We start from the raw sequence: 23,887 nt of genomic DNA, 5'->3' as shown, positions 1-23,887 counted from the left end.
TAATGATGCTAATAACAGTCCTAAGTTTTTACTGGAAAGAAAAGTGGAAGACTGAAGACCAGAGTGGCAGCATCTTCATCACCTTATGGAGCTTAGAGTAATGTTCCTGCAGAATTAGCTACCAGGATCTATAATATAAACACTTCATTCTAGTCCTAAAGCGAGGGTTTCTTCTAATTTTTATAGTTTTGGCTTCAGGCTAAAAGAATGAAGTACCTGGCTGAAGTATTCCTTTTTTTTTTTTTCACAACGTGTGCTTCCCAACTCTCTCCCCAGCACAAACACAGCCCTTCTTTTCTGAAGATTTTATTTCCTTTATGTCCTTTGAGGATAAAACTATGCTTTGTGGTTTTTATACCATATTCACTTAAGATATTTAAGATATTTGAAAACAGAGTGAACCGTATATTCTTTCGCCATATAGGTCCTCCTTTCCCCGTCACTCAGAGCCTCGATGATAATGCTCGATGATAATGTAAAGTAGTATCCACCATTATTTTTGCCCTTCTTTTTTTTTTTTTGAGACAGAGTCTCACTCTATCTCCCAGGCTGGAGTGCAGTGACGTGATCTCGGCTCACTGCAACCTTCCACCTCTTAGGTTCAACCGATTCTCCTGCCTCAGCCTCCCAAGTAGCTGGGATTACAGGCATGTGCCACCACACCCAACTAATGTTTGTATTTTTAGTAGAGACGGGGTTTCACCATGTTGGCCAGGCTGGTCTCGAACTCCTGGCCTCAGGTGATCTGGCCACCTTGGCCTCCCAAAGTGCTGGGATTACAGGCGTGAGCCACCATGCCCAGCTTTTGCCCTTCTTTTGTTATGCTCTGTATCAAAAATGGTAAACTTTTCAAAAGTGCTCAAAACTCTAATCCATGTTCTTGTAAACTTGGTGTAAGAGGTGCTTATATGACAAGTGAATTGTCTGTTTCCTATAAAGTAGAGGAGGGAAATAATTTTTTAAAGAACTCAGTTTGGAAATAAATGTTTAGTAAATGACAGAAAGGCAGGAAGGTAAGAAACAGTGTAGAAAGCACACTGAAGAAGACATTTCTGCCATCTTTGGTGAAACCCACACAGATCATTTACAGGTAAGTCTATGGGCACGTGTATAGGGGGTAAGAAATAGTAAGAGCTGTGAAAATAGACTTACCATTTACACACACACACAGACATGCATACATAAATTATCAAATGTTCACCCTTTGTTTTTCCTAATACTCAATTAACCGAAGTTATATTAAAAAAAAAAAACCTTTCTAGTGTTATCCACTAATCTTTTCCATCCCCTTTTATCCTCCAAGCAAATTTCATTCACGTAATTCCAAAGAGGCGAATCAATCTGGGTCCTGCTCTTGCTTAATCATTACTTCCAGCATTAAAATATGCTTTTAAATATGTAGTTAAATATGTAGTTAAAGTACTACTCCTGTTTTTCAGTTTGTTCCAAGATTGAGACAAAAGCTCCCTACCAAAAGCAAAATGAAAGCCAAATTCCTACCCTTTTGCCTCATTTCATATTTTATTATACTATGTTTCCTAAAAACACATTTTGTAAATATGGAAACGGACCATGTTGTCTGTAACAAAGGTAAGGCTATGCCCATTTAATACAAGTTGTGATCCTCAGAAGACATCCACTTCAGGCCACCTACAATTTACATTTGTTCCTCTTTCCTCCATATAGGAAAAAAACAACAACTAGAAAAAAATTATAAAACTCAACTATATGCACTTTAAGGCCAATGATAACTCAAAGGCTTTTAATACCTACAACAGGGTCAGAGCTCGCCTGAGCTGAAAACTGAGAATTGCTCACTGACGTACAGACGCAATATTCACAAATCAAAAAATATAGTAATGAGGGCAGACCATATGATTACAAGGTGCTTCTAAAAAGCATATTAAAATCTAGCATTATTAAAGTACCATAAATGCTTGCTCATGACCAATGAAGCCCACAAACACTGTGAAGAGTTCATTTTATGTATTAATAATAATAAAAATTCTCAAAAAAACTGTTTTTAAGTTTTTCTTGTTAATTCTGGGCTAGAGAAGACAATCTTTTCTTTTTCTTTCTTTTTTTTTTTTTTTGAGACAGAGTCTGGCGCTGTTGCCCTGGAGTGCCGTGGCGCGATCTTGGCTCACTGCAACCTCTGCCTCCCAGGTTCAAGTAATTCTCCTGTCTCAGCCTCCTGAGTAGCTGGGACTACAGGCGTATGCCAACATGCCTGGCTAATTTTTTTTTCTTTGTATTTTTAGTAGAGAGGTTGTTTTCACCATGTTGGCCAGGATGGTCTCGTCCTCCTGACCTTGTGATCTGCCCACCTCGGCCTCCCAAAGTGCTGGGATTACAGGCGTGAGCCACTGCGCCCGGCCCTTTTTTTTTTTTTTTTAATTAAAGACATTTCAAAGAGCACATACACATTGATCAAATCTGAGAAGCATTTACAACATAGATTTAATGCCATTTTGAAAAATCGACATATAATTATTGTACATATTTATGGGAAACAGTGGTGTTTCAAAATGTAAAATCTATTGTGATCATATCAGGTTAATTTGCGTAATCATCATCTCAAACATTTATCATTTCTTTATATTGGGAACATTCAATATCTTCTTTCTAACTATTTAAAAATATATAATCTATTATTGTTAACCAGAGTTATTCTGTAGTGGTATAGAACACTGGAACTTATTCCTCCTCTCTAGCTATAATACTGCATCCTTAATAAGCCTCTCCCTATTCCCTCCCCCATCCCCCATCCTTCCCAGCCTCTAGTATCCTCTGTTCTACTTTCTACTTCTATGAGATCAACTTTTTTTAGCTTCCACATATGAGTGAGAACATGTGGTGAGGAATAATTTCTATAGTTGGTTTTTGAAAAACATAATTATTTCAGTTAGGAAAACCTTATGCTCTGTTTTCTTAGAAGAAAGATTTGTATCATTTTTGGTGCACATTTAGTGAATAAAAGCCTTTATTTTTATTTATTTATTTATTTATTTTTTTAGAGCTTTAAGAAGCAGCAGTGTTCTGATTTTGTGCAACATGTTCATGAGTGTTTTACAGTTCCTTTTTTTCTTTTTAAAATACTTCATTTTTTAGAACAGTGTTAGGTTCACAGGAAAATTAAACACAAAGTACAGAGCATCCTCATGACCCCCTCCTCCCACATGTGTACAGCCCCCCCCCATTATCAATATACTCAATGTTTGTTACATTTGTTACAATTGATGAACCTAGCTTGACACATTATCAACCAAAGTCTATAGTTTACATTAGGGATTACTCTTCCTCTTTTGACATTCTGAGTTTTGACAAATGTATAAATGACATGTATTTGCCATGACTGTATCATAGAGAATAGTTTCAGTGTCCTAAAAATCTTCTGTGCTTCACCTATTCGTTCCTTGTAGTTCTTTTAAAGACTACAGAATTACAGAAATTCGTCGTGGGAAGGTATTGAGAGATTATTTGGTGCAGCAAACCAGTTGGGAAGGATGTAGTCAAAATTCTCAGTCTCTTCAGCTGAATTTGTCCCTTTCTTTCTTTTGTTGATTGTCATAAATATAAGCATTTTTTTTCTTTTTTTGTAGTTTCCCCTTTCTTAAAAGCCTTTATTTTTAACATATGAGTGTAACTCTGGAATGAAAAATCAGTAGACTCTTTCTAACCTAAACATGGTGTTCGTCAACAGTAGACACTCTGAAAGCACAGAGAAGTTATTACTTTTACCAGCTTTTCCTCATGAGGAAAGATACGGGAGTGTGCCCTTTGAAGGATATACACCAGTTTTCTCTTCTAACTGTTTTTCAAAATAGTTTAAAACACACGAGAACCCTGGTGCTCTAGGCCACACTATTTTCCTTTACTTCACCCTGACTTCAGGACCGGGGGACTCTGTCCCAGCTCAAATGTTCCAGGAGATGTCTCCCTCAGGAGCCTGCTCTTCGGGCAGCACAGGCTCCCACACTCATTTCCTCCAGCTGCCTCCAGGTGGCCCTGGGCCCCATGCCTTCCTGCAGCTGCTGCAGTGATTCCTGCTGCTGCTTGTCCTTGGCAGATGGTCACAGTATGGTCTATCCCATTATCTTTGGACCCAGCTACTGGCCTTGACTTTCCTTCTGTGGGAGGATTTTTCTTCCCCAGTGGACTCTCAGCTTCATGCAAATATAGCTGACTGTAGAACCTCCTTAGTCTTGTCTGAATTTGCAATAGTTTAGCCTGACCTGGGGGCCCTCAGTTATGTAAAGATTGGGACTATCACTATCAATCAGTCATCTACTACATTGTGCTTAGCACTATTTGACACTGCAGAAAGAAAGAAGAAAGGAAGAAAGGAAGGAAGGAAGGGAGGAAGGGAGGGAGGGAGGGAGGAAGGGAGGGACTAGAAATGAAAATCCTAAAAGGCATATGTTTCCTGACTGTAAGTAATTTATTGTCTATTTGATTATAATCACTCAAAGCTAATACTCCGCAAATTTTATAATGAGATGACTAAACCAGAGAGCATATCTAGAGGTCATCTTAAAAACATTTGGTAAGCAGTCAATCAATAGCAATCAGTCCAACCAGCAAGCTCCTGATAGATATCATTGCAAAAAACATTTTCTCCTTCCAGGATCAAATCCAAGTTCATGGTTTTAGCAAATGAAAGTAGAAAACCTCTTCTATCCATCAATCTCAAATCCAATTTTGGCCTAGACTTCAGAACAAAACTTAGCTCTAACCATTTTTTTAAAGTCCTTATGCAATATTTTTTCACAAATACTCTCACAGAGGAGGAAATTACAAGGTAGGGAAATTGCATAAGCTATCTACTCATTAGCAGATCTAAGTACTGGGTCCAGAGTTATGTATGAACTCCAAAATCACCATCAGCCATAGCATTGCCCCTCTGGCACTGGGGAATGTCTCCAAAATTCTCTGGGATGAGGCAGCACCCTCCTCCTGCCTCCCCATCCTACAAACCCAATGTGGTTGGGCCAATAAGGGCACATACACACAAGCGATAAAGCTTGTCATCTAGTCAGAGAATGGGGAGATATCATTTCTCTGTTCCGGGTATGACAGTCTTATTAATACTGCCTATCATCACAGCAGTGTTGCTGTCATGCTCTTAGATACCACTGGGCTTGCAGTGAGCTGAAGCTCTCAGGTCTTTTATTGCATGAAGTCTCGTTAAACAAGCCATCTCCCCAATCCCATCTATGTGAAGTTGATTTGTCAAACTTTACACTATTATTGCTTAAATTCTTGGTAATTTTAACCCACTCTCCAATTCACGTTAAATCATTGTGAATCTTGATTTTGATATTTTCCCTTAGTTTTCATCTGCAAATTTAATAAGCACAACTTTAAAATTTCCATCTACGTTATTATATGAAGGTGCACAGAGTCCTGTGGCAATTTACTGGAGACATAGCTCCACGTTAATATTCGCACATCATAATAAGCACTTTTTGGATATGCTTATTCAACCAATTTAGCTTTCACATAATAAAATAATCAGAAATCCCATGTGTAACTATTATTCTGATTTACCAGCTCAGTAGGTCTATCCAAATATCATATTAGGTTTGTTTATGATAACTCGTTCCTAGAGAATTCTCGCTGGCTCATTGTGATTCTTCCTCATCTTAGAAAAATAATAACATTCATGAATAGTTTTCTGTTTATAAAAGTAATAAGTGTCTACTTGTAGAAATGTTTTGAAAACAAATGCATAAAGAAGAAAAGCCACACAGAATCTCACATCCTATGACTGTAGGCATTTTGGTTCATTTCTTTTCAGCTTGTTTTTTATGTTCACTCCTCCCTACTCCATCCCTACCCTCGTGCCTTACACATATCTTATGAAATCCCCTCCGCTGTTCACTCCGTGCCTGCCCTTCCCCCAGCTCAAACATTGAGAAAATATGAATACAACAAAACCAGAAAAAATGGTGAGAAGACTCGGAACTTTAAGGTCAAAAACTGTAAGTCTAAAACAGAAATGTTTGCATACATATTTGTAAGAGTGACTATTCTTGAAACCAGGTCAGAGGAAGTCAAGGAAGTCTGAGGTATAGACTTAGAGTTATCACGTCCAGGAGCAGATCAAGATAAAGAGAACACAGCCTCAGCCAGTGCAACTACCACCTGTCATCTGCACCAGGGAGCCACGCGGTTGCCCAGGTAGTCTTGATGATGTCCAGTGGAAGCCACCAGCCAATACTGGCCAGTAAATTGTCTTGCGTTATAACCTTCTGTGGCCAAGGCTTTGCCCTACTTTATACAGCCCTTTCTTCAATAGCCCCAAATAATATCATGGAAGAGATAACTCAACTTTAGTACAAAGCCTTACCTGATTTAAATGAATTTAAGACCCAAGTAAAATCACTGCCATCTCCCCTCCAACGTATGTATTTTGGGGAGTCTCTAAGTTTCTGTCAATCTGAGGGTCTGCCAAAGTAGCTGCCTTATCTCTGCCAAAGGGAGGTGCTGCCACCACCCGCAGAAGCTAGAGACCTACTGAATGCCTTCTTACCCACCCAGCCAAGGCTGCACCCACAAAGATCAACCTCTCTCAATGCTTTGTCTTGATGCCTCCAGCCCACTTGGTGCCTGGCAGCTCAATGCCTGCTCAGCCAGCATCTAGTTAGATGGCTCTTTTGATACCCATACAGCTTTAACTCCTCAGGCACGCACAACTCCTCAGACACACACACTTTTCCAGATCCACCAGAATGTGTTTCTTAAATCAGATGCCTGTGATCCTGGCAGTGCTCAGTGATGTGCCAGAGGGACTCAATGCCCCAGGACACCCACAGAGCATCTTTTGGAGCATCCATTTAATGTAAGGATAAGAGAAGGAACTTTAGCTTTATATTAAAATAATTAAGGAAGTACTGCGGATTAAAATGCAAAATGTGAATTTAAAATGGAGATGAAATACCCACTTGAAAGCAATTTGATTGCCCTGCATTCTCTCTTTTTTTTTTTTTTTTGAGATGGAGTCTCGCTCTGTGGCCCAGGCTGGAGTGCAGTGACACGACCTCGGCTCACTGCAAGCTCTGCCTCCCTGGTTCACACCATTCTCTTGCCTCAGCCTCCCGAGTAGCTGGGACCACAGGCACCTGCCACCACGCCCGGCTAATTTTTTGTACTTTTAATAGAGGTGAGGTTTCACCACATTAGCCAGGATGGTCTCAATCTCCTGACCTCGTGATCTGCCCGCCTCGGCCTCCCAAAGTGCTGGGATTACAGGCGTGAGCCACTGCTACCGGCCTGCCCTGCGTTCTTAAATAACACATGTCTACCTCTAATACCACTTCGGGGTATGTGTTTACTGTCCTCAATCCTCTGAAGTACTTGGAATGAAACATTTGAAATCCTTTCCCTGCTGTGCCTGAAACTGTTGCTAAGTTCAGCTCAACTCACCAGTCTCCTATTTACTCTGTGACATATAATCACCCAAGGGCCCCAGAGTCCTTCTCTGCAAGCCCACTCCTGTCCTATATATCTTGTCCCCTATGAGTCTGCTGGACATATCTGTCGTACCTGAACCCAGATGTGGATGTGGCGGAAATGTTTTTCCTCGGAAGACTTTTTATATCAATCTAACTCCGTGGCCATAAAGATGATTGAAAGGGAAGACTTTGCTTAGTCTTGCACAGCAATTCTCAGGCCCAGGCCAATCAGGTTTTGCATCTTGATTTTAGAATCTAAGTTTAAATTTTGGTTACTTTTTTCACATTAGTAACTATCATTCAAAAACATTATCTTAATAACTTTATAGTATTTTACTATTTAGTTGTACAATAATTTAGGTAAACATGATTATAAGATTTTTATGTCATTTCTATTTTTTGTGATTACAGATCATATTAGAATTAATAGTCTTAATTTTTAAAATAAATCCATAATTTTTACCTTAGGATAAAAATCCTACAATTGGAATTTCTAGGCTAAAGGATAAGAAAAAAAGTTTGAATGTATTGATATGTATTTGCCAAATTATCCTGAAAAATGTTTAACTCTTCCCAACAACGAACACACCTGCCTGCTTTCCCTCACTCTGTGCTCACTAAAAAAGGTCTTATCATTAAGAGAAAAAAAAGTATTTAGATTTAATACATTAAAAAATGTTATTTTATTGTGCTTTATTGTTATGTTTCTAAACTCCCCGTGGGGCACTTACTTATTTATTTATGAATTTGTCATTTTATTTTTTCTTTTGCAAACTGGCTGCTTGTGCATCTCATTTTTCTGTTTGTTTTCTTTTATGTGTCTACAAATCACAAGCAAGCCTTTTCTTCAACAAGTTGAAAAATAATCTCTTTAGAGGTCAGATTTCCTGAAGTCACTGAAGAGCCTTACTAATTCCCATATGACACTGAAAGAAACAACAACACACAACACATGCCTTCCCCGGACTTCATCTGGAATTCCCACTGTAGTAACTTTTCCAACAACATTGTGAAATCCAAGAAATCCTGGAGCTCTATGCGGCTCAGTTTACACAATCATAGTCAGTCACAGTGCAACGACCACAAGCGTCATTTGAAAAGATAAGTTTTGAAATTTACATAACATGATGACCGTAAAGTGGGATCCAATTCATACTCCAAGCAATAAGGGGCTCAAGCCCTCTCCTGACACCACTCTGGATCCTCTTGGCCCCACACTTTAACACTTTCCCTCTATCCTATTCCTATGTACATTTTTCTTCCTCTCCTTTCCTCACTCTCCTAGATCTTTATCATGTAGATGAGCTGAGCATCTCTGCCTAAATCCTTTCCACCTTCATATTTGCCTTTCCTGCCCAGTTCCTTCCTCCCCTTTCTCCTGAACTTGGATTAAAAACAAACAATAAGCAAACAAAAGCAAGGAAGTTGAGGAACATTCTCGGCAAAGAGCACTACAACCTGCTAGCACCCACAGGCCTTTGATACCACCGGCAGCCACAGTTTGCCCCTGCATGGAAATAACTCTTCACAGCACCTCAGAGCTATTAACAATTCCTGCCAATTAACTCCCACCGTGCCCAACTTCCCGGTTATTCTCAGCCTACTCCCCAGTGCGGATGCACCAATTACTCATCCTCGCATGTGCTGTGTATTTTGTCCCCTCTTACTCATCAGCTCCCCTTGCTAACTTAGGCGGGAGCTTTATATTAACTCTCGCGGTAGTTAATATTAGGTGTCAACTTGAGTGAATTGAAAGATGCCTAGGTTGCTGGTGAAGTATTGTTTCTGGGTGTGTCTGTGAGGGTGTTGCCAGAGGAGATTGTCATTTCAGCCGGTGGACTAGGAGAGGAAGATCCACCCTCAATGTGGGTGGGCACCATCCAATCGGCTGCCAGAGAGGCTACAACAGAGCAGGTGGAAAAAGGTGGGATGACCTTGCTTGCTGGGTCTTCTGGCTTCCTTCTTTTTCCCATGCTGGATGCTTCCTTCTGCTCCTCCTGCCCTTGGATATCAAACTCCAGGTTCTTCAGCCTTTGGACTCTGGGGACTTGCACCGGTGACTTGCTGGGGGCTCTCGGGCCTTCAGCCACAGACTGAAGGCTGCACTGTTGGCTTCCCTGGTTTGAGGCTTTCGAACTTGGACTGAGTTACTACTGGCTTCTTTCTTCCCCAGCTTGCAGACAGCCAATTGTGTGACTTTGCCTTGTTATCATGTGAGCCAATTCTCCCTAATAAATACCCTGTCATACATACATATATCGTATTAGTTCTGTCCCCCTGGAGAACCCCGACCAATACGCCTCTGGAGCCTGTGTTCCTTTGTCCTCTAAACAAGCTTCTCATCCTGAACCTGTTGCAGAACAATACCATGTGGCTTGTGCTCCTGCAATGCTGTGCCATTCACTGCAGTCTGCTGGAAGCATGCCATCGTGAGATAGCACAGTTCCTCAATCTTCAGCGCATCAAAGCTTACCCCTCTTTTTGCCAACAACACTTTAAGATGATTTCATCTTCAGTTTAAAAATGTTGCGACCTTTCTGTTTATGAGTTTGGCTTGCTTACATGCAAAAGTTATAAAGGAAAAAAAAGCAGCACAATACGTATTTGTTAAATTTATGGAAACATTATTTTATGGGTAAGTTACAGATATTCGCACAATATATAAAAGAAAGTCACCTTGGTAAAGTGCCCATGAGGACAGCGAAGGGCATTCTCTAAAAATGTTAAGATTAAGTTGGCTGGAATGGGACCCAGATGTACGATACCAAGTGTAATTTATGTGCCAAGGCAGGACCCAGAGTGTGAAGAAGGTGGGATGGGAGGTTCCTCTGATGGATGAAGAACAAAGACCTTTCACCTCCAGGATGAGTAAGGCTCTGACAGCAGGCACTTTCGCCTGGGCTTTTTATGTCAGACTATGTCCAACAAAAGAATTAAAAACCTTAAGCAAGCAACCTTAAGCCTCCCAAGCTTCCACCTTGAAGCTCCATGAGATTTCCTGCTGTCTGCTCATCTGTTGGTAAACCTAGGAAAGTTGTGCAAGTTGTTTTTTGTTTTTTGAGGGTTCCTCAACGCCACTACACAAAATGAACTACTTGTCCCTCCTCATCTCCTTTTTTCTGTTTTTGTCGTAAATAGTGGTGAGGCCTTGTGTCTCTGCTTGTAGTTCTTAAGACGCTTTGAGGGGGAATCCGGCTGTGAAAGAGGAACCAATAAATACATTTCATGGAATGTTAAATTTCAGACCCAATACAACCACTCATTCTTCTATTCACCACTATATGCCTGTTCTGGCCCATTATTCGTTATTTCAAACTGTGACCCAATATTTTAATCCTGCCTCTCCCTCTAGCCCCTTTAAATCAGCTGTTCTGATTGTTTGCCTGTCTTTTGCTTTTGGTTCTGCCTTTGATGCTATCTCAAAAATCAAACTGGGCTTCCAGCTCTGCAATACTTGGAGCAGTGCTACTCTAGTCCTTGGATGGGTGAGTTCCCTGGACCCCTCTGGGAGCTCCTGCTTCATCATGAGGATACTGGAACAATACCATGTGGTCTGGAGGCAGTGTGGGAATAATCCTAAATTCACAGTCTTGTTTCTCAGTGACTACCCTTCTATCCCTATGTAAAAAACCCTGCTTCTTTGAGGTTTTTGCCACCTGACTGCACCACAATCTTGCCCATTCTCATTTTCAATTATTGACGTCCAGGTTAATATTCCACTTTGAGAATGGGCTTTAGAGCATGGCTTACAGTCGGACTCACAATGCCTACTCTCGCTATATCTTTAGTACCTTCAGTGGCCTTGTGGATGATCCATTAAATGCCCCAGCCTCATAGTTCTTTGATCTCTTCAGCTCCAACCAGCTTAAAGCCCCACTTGATTCTAGACATTCATTCTCATAACTCAAGTTTTTCTGTGGCCAGCTGGACTGGTTCAATTGCAATTTGATGCAATGCAAAAGGGCGTAAAGAAAGGAGTGACAATCACTGTTGGTGAAAGAAGCCAGAGGCTGTAGTCTGAAAAACAGCAGAGCCTCAACTCTAGGGGATTAAGGGTAAAGGCAAGAGACAGACAGCTTAAACTAGGGAATGAGGTATGATCCTGTTTTGTAAATCTAGGGTAGTGAGCTCCAGGACATTAGGATAGATGTATTCACATACATACATGCAACTTCAGGGACTTTATAGACCCAGATTAAAGACGGCTCTCTTGAAGGATCAAGCTCATATTCTGTAGCATGTATACAAGGCCGCTTGGTTACGGCTTTCCTCAATCTGGACCCGCAAGCTCCATGTCCTTTACAAATGTTGCTTTGATTCCATTGAAGTTCACTGATATGCCATGCTACTTCTAAAGCTTGTTCTTTCTGCCTTCTCCCCATCCTCATTCCTAGCATTTCCATCAGCTAGTAAAGGTCTTTTTATCTGCACCTAAGCCCTGCCTACCTCCCCAAGTACAGAAAAGCCATCCCTTTCTGCCTTCTACAACACCTATTTCCTGTTTCCATTGCAGCATTAACCCCTAATGCAGCAAGGTAACTTTTCATGTTTTAATCTTGGTCCCCCACTAGAATGCAAACTACTTGTGGGTTAGGGACCAAATTTTCTTATCATTGTATTACCAAAATCATGCTCAGCATTTGGCATATGTTAGGTGTTCGATAAATTGTGGTTGAATAAAGTTCATTAGTACCTATTATCTAGAGCCACATCTAAAGCTTTCTTTCTGAAACCCTGAACAACAGATTGTGATTTCCAGTCTTCTGGTGACTCATATTCTCTATGGCTCCTCAGATATTACCAAGCATGGGTTCTTCAAATGCATCTACAATGTTTTTAGTGTCCTGGAATATCAAGCATCTGTGTTTGAAGAAGGGAACTTAAAGAAGCCAAGAGTTCTCTTCCTATCTGATGCTTCACTTATCTTAGACTTAACCCTTGTGGCTATTCTCTATTGTTTAGCATGAAAATTATTCCCTTTGATAGGGACAATGCTAACATAACAATTAAGTAATTCTGCATTCTCTTTTCCTGGTCTGACCCAGCAATGGTTCCGTCTCTTCTTCCTCCTTTTTCTTGCTCCAACTATAGCTTCATCAGATAGTTGTAAAATGTGAACTTAGTATTTATCGTGAGTCTTTCGTTATTCCAGGCTTCCATCTTCCTAAAACAATTCTTACTCTTTGAATATGTCCTTGCTTTTGGGTCCCTCTTTCCACCTCGTCTGTATGTGATTCAGAGGGACAGGAAACTCTAAGAACCTCCTTTGAAGAGTCTCTCACTACACAATCATGTCAAAATTTCTTTGAATGTTTTTGTGAAGTCTACTTTTCTAATGTTTAGAGTTTGCATGTAAGTAGCCTCAGGGTTCCCATTTGAGGCTGTTGTAAATGTTAAGATAAAAATACACACTTTCTGCCAAGATTCTCCTTATTCCTGTCTTACCAACCAGTTCTTCCTTATGCCTCAGAATTAAATCCTGAATAGCAGATTTCTTCATTGCAAGGAAGTTATGAACAAGGCAAATCAAGAATTTGTTAGACACATCCCTTTTACCAGAGTGAGACTTTGCGGAGAATGTTGTCACTCTGTCTTCCCTGTGGGCCACAGTTCAGACATTATCCAGAGTCTTCAGCCAGCCAGGTAATTTATAACTTACTCCTAACACAGTTATTTCTTCTTTATCTTTCTCTCCTTTTACCCTCCTCCACTCCCTTTGATTCATGTTTCTTAATTAGAGAGTTGAAGATTTAGCCTTTCTGTTCTCTTTCTTTCAACAGATTTAACTCATTCACTGTTGCTTTCAATATTTATATACAAAACTTTAGTGATACATATGTAATTTGTGTAAGGCTACAAATTGTCATTGCTTATTATCCATCTGCTCTAATTGGTGTACAGTTGAATCACATGGAGAAAAAAACTCCAAGGACAAAAATGAAAGAAAATGAATGAGTATATTCCTCATTTACATCTATTGAACCTAATTGCATTTCAACCTTCATTATGACAGTCCATCTCACTTAAATATTAGCCTAACAGATTTTTTTAAGTTCTAGATTTGTTAACAAATTTACGAGAAAAAATTCTTCATCTGTATATATTATATATTAATATCAAATCAATCTATTTTCATAAGGTGCAAGTCTATAGGAATTATTCCATTATAGACAAGTGAATAGAATTTATGGAAGATACTCTCTGATTAGAATTTATTTCTGTACGTTATGTGTAAAATTAGAATTTCTAGGAGCAAATATTAAACTGTACAACTAAACAAAAAAAAACCTAGTCTCACAATTCTCTGCAGAGTAGAAAGCATTAAATTTTAATTTACTTTTGTTTTAAAAAATAAGAAATTAAGTTAATAAAACATTTGGATGAATACAGGCACTCTCCCTTAAGTTTTTCTTGCTGAAGTAAAAATAATTAAAATAACGTAAGAAAAACAATATGATAACCAAACATCAGGAAAAAACTTCGGAAGATGCATAAAAAAATGTTGTAAAAGAATTTAAGGAACAAGTGTTAGGACAAACTACACAGTGTGGGATGCTTGCTACAGCACTGGAGGAAAAAATGGATGTTTCTATAATGTCTTGGTTTGTGCTAGATTTTGCTTTAATTATATATTAGAAGTAATTTCTGTGTTTTATTCAAGCAGTGGCAATCAGCAGAAGGCATACTGCACCCTTGGGACATTCTGGAAATAGGTAGGCATCTTTGATCAATACAGTGACTGGGAGGCACTTACTGACATTTAGTGGGTAGAGGCCAAGGATGCTAGAAGTCCTTGTAGGCATGGGATGGTCTTATACATTGAAGAACTGTCTCTTGTCCTGCAAAACTTCCAATGGTCTTACTGGACAAGTAACTGAAAAACCTGCTAATTCTCTGAGCCCATATCTCACTCTGTTTTATATATAAACCTTAAATATATTGTTCGCACTCTTTTCATATACACAACATTTTGGGAGAATGTAACTAGTGTAAAATGGAGGAGAAAATGTACTTTGTTTGGAACTTCGCTGATAGTTGCTCACCACCAAGTCTTGCTTATTTAATAATCATGAACTGATTGTTCATAACTCGCTTGGCAGCAAAAATAGACCTGAATTGATTTGAGGCTATTTGGAAAGTTATATCACTGACAGCAGTAATTAATTTTATCAGGCCACAGTTATAACTGTCACATTCAAATGTCCATATAAAGAAATGATGTTGACTCTCTCTATTCAAAATGTCGTCCTTGGACCAGAGAATTGGAATCACTCTGAACTTGCTAGAAACGTCCCACTCTAGACCTGTGAAATCAGAATCCATATTTTCACAAGATCCAGAGGTGACTTGTATGTATATAAAAATTTGAGAAGCAATAATGTAGACAATAATTAGATGAAAATTCTTATACTTCCTTTTTTTTGAGATGGTCTCGATCTGTCACCCAGGCTGGAGTGCAGTGGTGTGATCTAGGCTCACTGCAGCCTCCGCCTCCTGGGTTCAAGTGATTCTGCCACCTCAGCCTCCCAAGTATCTGGGATTACAGGTGCACGTCACCATGCCTGGCTAACTTTTATATTTTTAGTAGAGATGGGGTTTCACCATGTTGGCCAGGCTGGTCTTGAACTCTTAGCCTCAAGTGATCCACCCTCCTCGGCCTCCCAAAGTGCTGGGATTACAGGCATGAGCCACCATGCCTGGACCCTGTTATACTTCTTCTTAAGTATATTCATCATAGATAGTACAAACATCTAACCCCTTTATTATGTCTTTAGTGTGGTTTCAAGAATTTTACATATTAAGAGACATTCTATTTTGTTATAATTTATTTTCTCTTATTTCTCTTTTATTTATTGTCAGTGTATTTTATGTATTTTTAAAATTAGGAATTAATTTCATTTCCAGATGACAAAGAAGACAATGCAAAAATAAAAAGGTGTGTTGTTCTGATAGGGCTGAGAGCAACTGAGCAAAAAAGAGCGATGTATTGAAGAAGAAAAATATATTTCCAGTGCATATGATTTCCACTATAAAAACAATGTTTTATGGAAAAAAACTGTCTCAGTGCACAGATGGAACAGCTGCTTTGACTGGAATAAAACTTAAATTCTAGGATAAGGGAACAGAGATAGCTCCAAAAATAAATTTATTCACTGCTTTTAATAAAAAAACAAAATGTTCTTGTAGCAAAGAAGTTGAAGCTAGAAGTGCGCAAATTTGCTATAAGATTTTGTTGATATAGTTGATGGTTAATTTTATGTGTCAACTTGATTGGACTAGGGGATGCCCAGATAGCTGATAAAACATTATTTTTGGATATGTTAGTGAGGGTGTTTCTGGGAGAGATTAGCATATGAATCCATAGATTGAGTAAAGAAGATCACCCTTGCCAACTTGGTTGAGCATCGTACAATCAATTGAGCTCCCCAAAAGAACAAAAAGGCTGAGGAAACATGAATTTACTCTCTTTGAGCTGGGACATTCATCTTCTCCTGCCTTAGGACATCTGCACTCTTTGTTCTCAGGCCTTGGAACTTGGACTGTGACATACCCCATTAGCTCCCCCTGGTTCTTCAGCCTTCAAGCTTGGACTGGAATGGTATCACCAGCTTTCTTGGGCCTCTAGCTTACAGAGTGGGGACTGTGGGACTTCTCAGTCTCCACAATTGTGCAAGTGAATTCCTAATGTAAATCCCTATTTTATATATCTCTCTGTATATCCTATTGGTTCTGTTTATCTGGAGAACCCTGACTAACACATATAGATAATATTATCAAAGACAGGCATTTGTAGTAAACTGTTCACTGTTCTCTGCAGAGATGATGAGTGATTATGAAAACATGCTGTATCACGGATGAGAACACTGGTTATATCATGCCAGAGTATGTTTCATAGTTGTCAAACTTATTTTCTTATTCTTATTTTCTAAAAACACTAGTGCTTTACATTCTGTCTTTTCTATGATAACAAGTATCTGCCAATTCTATGGCAGTAAAGCAGAATTTTTAAAAGAAATTAGCCTTGTCTCTTCAAAATAAAAGTGTCACTTTAATAACAAATTAGAGAGTTTCCACTTTTGAAGGCAACTGAGGCTATGGTGACAGCATTCTGAAAGCAGACCTTTTGCAGTGCTTCCTTCTTAACTGATTGACTTCTGAAAATACGTATCATCTATAAAACTTCTCATATCTGCTCACTTTAAAAAGCTTGGAAATAGACATTTCTAATTCAGTTAAAAAGTCTTCCCAACAATGACTCTCAAGTGGGTTTTGAATCTACTTGTTACATATAATTGTTAAAAATAGAAAAATGCAATGCTTCTGATTAGTTGACAAAAAATATTGATCTCTAAGACACTGGATGAATTGGTTGTGGTAGAAAAGTCTTCTTAAAGAGTTCTTGCTTATCTGCAGAGTTTACTCAATTCTGTTTTAATTCAGGTCCATGATCACCTATTCATAATTCTAAAATCCAAAATTTCTGAAAACCAAAAGTTTTATTTGTGACTCACTTGGCAGCAAAACCTGATCTGAATTGATCTGAAGCTGTTTACAGTCTATTTTTCCATGCGATATGCCTATTCACATCTTTTGCTGCAGAAATATGAGGGTGTTTAACTGCGGGGTGCAGTTCTAGACCTCGTCAGGGGTATTACATAATATATGCTATATGAATTGTATATAGTTTCTGAAATCCATAGAATTCTGAATATGATAAATTCATCTGATCCTAGGAGTTTTGGAGCTTGTGGAGTTATGCAAGTACCAGCACTGAATAGGAGATGAATAAAGAATTGCAGTATTCTTGACTGGCAAGGGTCTTTTCCAATGTATTTTAATGTTAAGGGTCTATAATTCTGAAATTTCTTGCCTGATTTTTTGTTGTTATAAGGATAGAAGAATCCCATTTTTGGGCAGAGGTTCTGTAATTCAGGGTCAGCATGTCAACTAACAGATTGTTCCACACACACATATTTTTTCCTACAGGGGAGTTCTGATTCCCAGGAACACCCTAAGGGCAATTGAAGCTGAGATGTTTCTGAGAAATTCTTTTACTTTATGTGGGGTGTGGGGTAAGGGTGTCTTGACTGGCCTTACAAACTAGCCTAAGGCATGAGTTTAAAAGTGCACCTTGAAGGCAACAGATTGTACAAGTGTGAAAAACGATACCAGCAACAGTTTAGTGTGAGTGTCCACAGGATGACCTTTCTACTGGAAAATGAAGAATGATGCAGGAAAATGAAGAATGATGCAGGAAGATGAAAATGTTTTCCAAACCCCTTGGCTATCAGCAAATGTTTGCCAAGAAAACACTTCTATAATTCTCCAGACGTTCTAAGTGATTAGAAAGCACACAGGCAGGGATCCAACTGACTCTCACCCTGGGAGGTTTTACCATTCTTACAATCATTAAACAACATTTATAACGAGTCTTTCTATTTCTATTCTTTTATTTTACAGAAAACATTTGCTTAGAAAAAACAATACTAAAATTTATATGGAACTACAAAAGACCCAGAATAGCTAAAGATATCCTAAGCACAAAGAATGAAACTGGAGGAATTACATTACCTTACTTCAAACCATACTATGGAGCCATAGTAACCAAAACAGCATGGTACTGGCATAAAAACAGACACACAGACTAATGGAACTGAATAGAGAACCCAGAAACAAATCCACACATCTACAGTGAATTCATTTTTTACAAAGGTGCCAAGAATATCCACTGGAGAAAAGACAGTCTCTTTAATAAGTGGTGCTGGAAAAACTGGATATCCATACGCACAAGAATGAAACTAAACCCCTATTTCTCATCATACACAAAAATCAACTCAAAATAGGTTAAAGACTTTTTTTTTTGATCAAATGATAGTTTTTCTTACATACCATTTACAGTTGGTTTTCCATTAAAAGCTATTCATATATGTGGCTCCCTTCGTAATCCTTTTAAACATAGTAGCCCTATGGACTTAACCTGTAAGTTACTATTATCCTTTATTTTATTTTATTTTATTTTATTTTATTTTATTTACAAAATGGATTAAAGACTGAAATCTAAGATTTCAAATTATAAAACCACTAAAAGAAAACACTGAGGAAACTCTCCAGGACATTGGAGTGAGCAAAGATTTCTTGTGGAGTTTATGGATTTTTTTTTTTTTTTTTGGAAACTGAATTCAATTGCGCTTATAGTTCTTTAATATAATTGCAGCAACCAATTGGCATATAATTGTGTTATTCCAAACAAATATTCATTTTTAAATGGCTTTTTGCATGTTTGCTTATTTACTAATCATGCTAGTTTGCATAAATGTGCAAATCCATGAAAACAAATAAAATTATAAAAGTTATGTAAACATTATCCCATTACTGGATATATACCCAAAGGATTATAAATCATGCTACTATAAAGACACAAGCACACGTATGTTTATTGCGGCACTATTCACAATAGCAAAGACTTGGAACCAACCCAAATGTCCATCAATGGTAAACTGGACTAAGAAAATGTGGCACATATACGTCATGGAATACTATGCAGCCATAAAAAAGGATGAGTTCATGTCCTTTGTAGTGACATGGATGAAGCTGGAAACCATCATTCTGAGCAAACTATCACAAGGATAGAAAACCAAACACCGCATGTTCTCACTCATAGGTGGGAACTGAACAATGAGAACACTTGGACCCAGGGCAGGGAATATCACACACCGAGGCTTGTCGTGGGGTGTGGGGCTGGGGGAGCGATAGCATTAGGAGAAATACCTTATGTAAATGATGAGTTAATGGGTGCAGCACACCAACACGGCACATGTATACATATGTAACAAAACTGCATGTTGTGCACATGTACCCTAGAACTTAAAGTATAAAAAAAAAGGTTATGTAAACATTGAAAATACAGAAATATTTCAAATAAGTCATTAGATAGGGGAAGTGGGATCCATTTGGGCTTGTTGGACATGAAAAAGCTTCACAGGGACTGGCTATGGGTGACTGAGAAGACTTATCTTTGGTATTGCAGGGGGAGCTGTAGGCGTCAGTGTGGGACCTTTATAGTCACATGCTAGGCAGCTCACAAGTCGACCGTTGCTGGAAAAAATGATGAAACATACAAATGGGCCACAGGAAGCTGAAATGAGGATACAGAAACACAATGCTCTGCACATCTTGGCAATATCTGCTGTGTTGCTGTGTTCCTCATTCTCTCTTGAGATTTTTGGTGTTAGCCACTGTCATTGTTTTACAAAAAATTTGAGCCTCACTAACGACACTGTTCTGATCTTTCAGTAAGTCACTGTTATGGTGGTTGAAGTGATTTATGTCATCAGGTAACTGGGGATACAACATCTTGCTCTATACTCCATGTCTCTAGAGAAACATGTGCATTGGTTAATTAACATTAGCAATTAGATGTTTGCGAATGAATGAATGAAATGAATAGTTGCTAATCCACAGACTGTCAGGTGGACTGAAGGGCACAGAAGTCATACAGATTATGTCAGTAAGGATTACTGGGGACAAATAATGAATGCAGACTTGCTCTCTGAAGGAAAAGGGCACCAGGGCCTCACAGAATCAAGACAAAGTGGAAGAACAGCAGGAACTAAGGAAGCAACAAAAAGATTTTAAAAAAAGACCCACAAAACCTAGGAAGTAAAAGTTTCCTAGGTTTTACTGGTCAGGGTAAAGCTGCTGATGGGCCGCTTCTGTCTCTGTTCAACAAGCTCAGCCTCAAAGATCACCGGCTCTCTCATCCCCTGAGATTCAGTCCACCTGGCCTATAGGGTAAATGGAATGGTGGTGGGAATATGGAAGAAGGATCTGACCTTCACTTTTGAGGTTACCGCTTGAAATTGCTGTCTTGCCAGGCCTATGCCTATTTGGGGAGAGGTAATTTTCTATAAGAAAATGGAACTGTCAGAAAAGATGATAGATGTTGGTATCCCAAAATGACCTAGATGATCTGGATGGCAGTGCTTGTATCAAATGTACCACAAGGGAAAATCTGGGGGAGCACCATTTGTATGTCACTTTGATAAAATAGTTCTGTTTCTGTTGAAAGCATTATTGCAAATTAACAAGAAACTAATTTACCATAGAAAAAGAACAGGTAATGGACATGAATAGATCATTTTCAGTAAATGGTACAAATAATAACATGAAAAAATGGTGTTCAGCATTACTGATTATAAAAAAGTTGATTAAAACAAGATATGATTTTGATTCATGACATTTTCAAGTTATAAGCAAGGCAATATTTAATACTGGAGGGTATTTTTGCAGCATCACACAGCACCTTAAAAATGTTTCTAAATGCTGATCCAGTATTTCTACTTTTAGGAATCTATCCTAAGGATGTAGAGATCTTGACAAAGATGATGCAACATAGTGTTCATTCTAGCATGATTTGTAAACTGCAATAAAGTCTGAAAATACCCTAAAACATTTGATAAATGATTGTAATATTCTTCAACCACAGAAATGACATCTTAAAGAAAGTTTAATAACAGTAAATAATAGTCAATTTATAAATACTTAGTGAGATAAGGAAGATTCTAAACTCTGTACAGCATGGTGTTAATTTTATAACAAACCACTGGGCATAGAAAAAATAAGGAAATATACTAAATGCTAATAGAGTGTGTGTGTGTGTGGGAGTTACAGGTGATTTTAATTAAAAATGTTTTTCTGTGGTCTCTAAAACATAGATGTAAAATTTTTTTTCTAAAATATAGATGTTAAAATTATAAAAATGAACATATATGTTTTTATTCTCAGAAGAAAATTGAACAATTAAAAGGATTTCAAATACCACTTTGACAAAAATGTCAAGTGCATATTGAGATGAATGTATAGCATGATTACTTAGTCACTGTTTCTTGACATCTTTGAAGATATGAAAGATTTGGAAAGAAAAATCACAAAATCTCTCAGGAAAATAAAATAATTACATACAAAATCATACTACTTCTAAAATTCATGTTTGGGAGTCCATAAGCTTCAATTCATCTCTAAACAACATATGGCATTTCCTATTTTATTCCTCTATCCCAGGGAGGCAGAAATTCAGTTATTATAAGGGCACTTAGATAATTTTCTTTCTTGCTTGCTTTCTTTTTTTTTTTTTTTGAGACAGAGTCTTGCTGTGTCACCAGGCTGGAATGCAGTGGCGCAATCTCAACTCACAGCAACCTCCTCCTCCCAGGTTCAAATGATCCTCCTGCCTCAGCCTCCCGAATAGCTTCGATTACAGGCACCTGCCTCCACCTCCGGCTAATTTTTGTATTTTTAGTAGAGCCGGGGTTTCGCCATGTTGCCCAGACTGGTCTTGAGCTCCTGACCTCAGGTAATCAACGCGCTTCGGCCTCCCAAAGTGTTGGGATTACAGGTGTGAGCCACTGCGCTTGGCCTTGATAATTTTATTTCTAATTAGATTTAGTAGAAAGACCTATTGTTGGAGGCAAGTGCCAAATGTTTTCATAGTGACACTTAAGAATTTGGGATGCAATTTTATAGACTGCTGCTTCTCAACCAAAAGCATTATAATTTCTAAAGACAAGCTTGTAAGAATGCAGTTACGTGTGCGCACAAGACTTATCAGACCATCTGTGACTAATAAAGCTTGAGAAAGAGGGGAGGAGAGAGGGTATTCTGCCTTCCAGTAACATGCTTGTCTGAAACTTACTAAACTCCTCTTAGGCAATACTCTGCTCAGAGAGCCATGTGTTTAATTGTAAAAATCTGTCAGTATCATAGGATTCAAAAGACATCAATCATTTATGTCAACAAGGAAAGAGTGAGGGCTGTGTGACTCTTCTATCATTAGGAAAAGATGTGCTCAAGAGACAAAAATGTGGTCTAAGGAGGGCTGAGCAACTGTAGGTTACAGGAAAACTGAGTTCCAGACTATAATTTGGCCCCCCTCCCCTAATTTGGACTGGTATATTATATTTTTCATTTCATGCAATGCCATGTGTGCAGTAAGACATTATGTAACTTGGTCAGTCGCGGTTGTGTAATATCCACTAAATGCTTTAAAGTGGCTGACGTTATTAGCAGTTTGGTGCATGGGGAGGCCATTGCTTCCCTTGGCTTTGGCGGGATGCAATATCGTGTAATGAGGTTGGAACTGGCCTATATTCAAAATTACATTCCCAAAGGGCTGCTATTCAAGCCACATGACAACTGGTTCTGTTTTTCTTAAGACTTTATTCTAAGTGGACTGAAAACAGCAAAATTGCCGTGTTTGAACGGTTCCATAGGTGGAATGGGTCTTTTCCCTGTTTTGCTCCCAATTTATTATTTTATGCTAAGATTTCTGAATTATACCCAGTTTTAGAGACATCGGGACACAAATTCCCGTCCCCCTCCATCTAAGCTGTGTGACCTTGGGCTGGTTCTGAGCCTTCATTTCCTTACCTGTAAATTGGCGATAACGCTTCCCTAAGGAGGTGCAAGAAGGCTTATAAAGACTCCAACAAAGCTCCAGTCTCTTAATTATGTCACCTCAGGCAAGTTATTTAGCCGTTTGATTTGCTGATTCCTTACTTATAATTTGGACCACTTGTGGCTGCTATCCCCAGTAGTCGAAGAATAGATATCATAGGCAAAGCTCCGGGAAAGGTGGCTGGTCCTTGGCGGCTCGAGAGGACCTGATAATGGTCCTGCTAGCGAGCATTCCCTAGGGTGATGCGGTCGAGTTATGAAACTTTGGGAAAAGAGAGAACAAGGAACGCGGGCGATCAGAGGCCCAGTCGCGAGACCTGCCCCGCTGGGGCCGCCAGCCGGCACCTCGACGCCCCGGGACCTGGCACCGCCTCGCTCCACCCCTGCGAATCCGGGGCGAATCCGGGCGGAGAGTTCCTGCCGGCCGCGCAGCGCAGAGCCCCCTCCGGCCCGCCCTCTCTCCCTCCCTCCCTCCCGCTGAGCTCCAGCTGTGCCAGAGGCACCCGAGCCCTGAGAGTCCGCCGCCAACGCGCAGGTGCTAGCGGCCCCTTCGCCCTGCAGGTAGGAGCCGCGCCGAGACCCGGATCACCGGGCGCCCGTGGGAGCCGGGTTTCCACTGCCCTCGCCCTCCGTCCCTCCTCCGCCCAACCTGGGCAGCTGGCCGCTCCCCGCCCAACTTGGACGGGATTTCAGCGAGTGAGTCGGCGGCGGACTCCCTAGCGATCCCCAAGGGCCTCCCTCGCACGCCTTCGGGTGGAATTCCTGCAGGGTGAAAGCTGACAACTCTGGCACGCACTTTTGCCGCGCGGGCGGCTGCCTGGAGCGCAGAGCCGCGCAGGCTCAGGCTGAAGCCCAGGCGTCCTCTGCAGGATGCACCGCCTCGCCGCCACAGGGCTTCGGGTGCAGTGTGTGTGGTGTCCCCAGGTCATCCGGGCGCCCTTGGTTCGGGTGCGCGGTGGCATGACTGGGCTGGTGGG

The 23,887-nt window shown here is 39.7% G+C and overlaps 1 protein-coding gene across 3 annotated transcripts in view; it reads left to right on the top strand.

Annotated features, from left to right (window-relative positions):
* The first annotated feature begins 23,329 nt into the window (after positions 1-23,329).
* The window catches only part of PLD1 (phospholipase D1), a 209,930-nt gene continuing 209,372 nt past the window's right edge, over positions 23,330-23,887 (top strand). The window contains exon 1 of one of the 3 annotated variants that reach the window (XM_063807330.1): positions 23,330-23,471. The gene's annotated coding sequence lies outside the window, so the exon portion shown is untranslated. The remainder of the gene's footprint in view (positions 23,472-23,887) is intronic. The other 2 variants (XR_010155872.1, XM_003310099.6) reach the window with 2 other exon arrangements.

Source organism: Pan troglodytes, chromosome 2 (assembly GCF_028858775.2).
Source record: "Pan troglodytes isolate AG18354 chromosome 2, NHGRI_mPanTro3-v2.0_pri, whole genome shotgun sequence".
In the NCBI taxonomy this organism is placed as follows: domain Eukaryota; kingdom Metazoa; phylum Chordata; class Mammalia; order Primates; family Hominidae; genus Pan; species Pan troglodytes.
The sequence above is the reverse complement of the archived record's forward strand: the minus strand, read 5'-3'. Positions and strand labels throughout refer to the sequence as shown.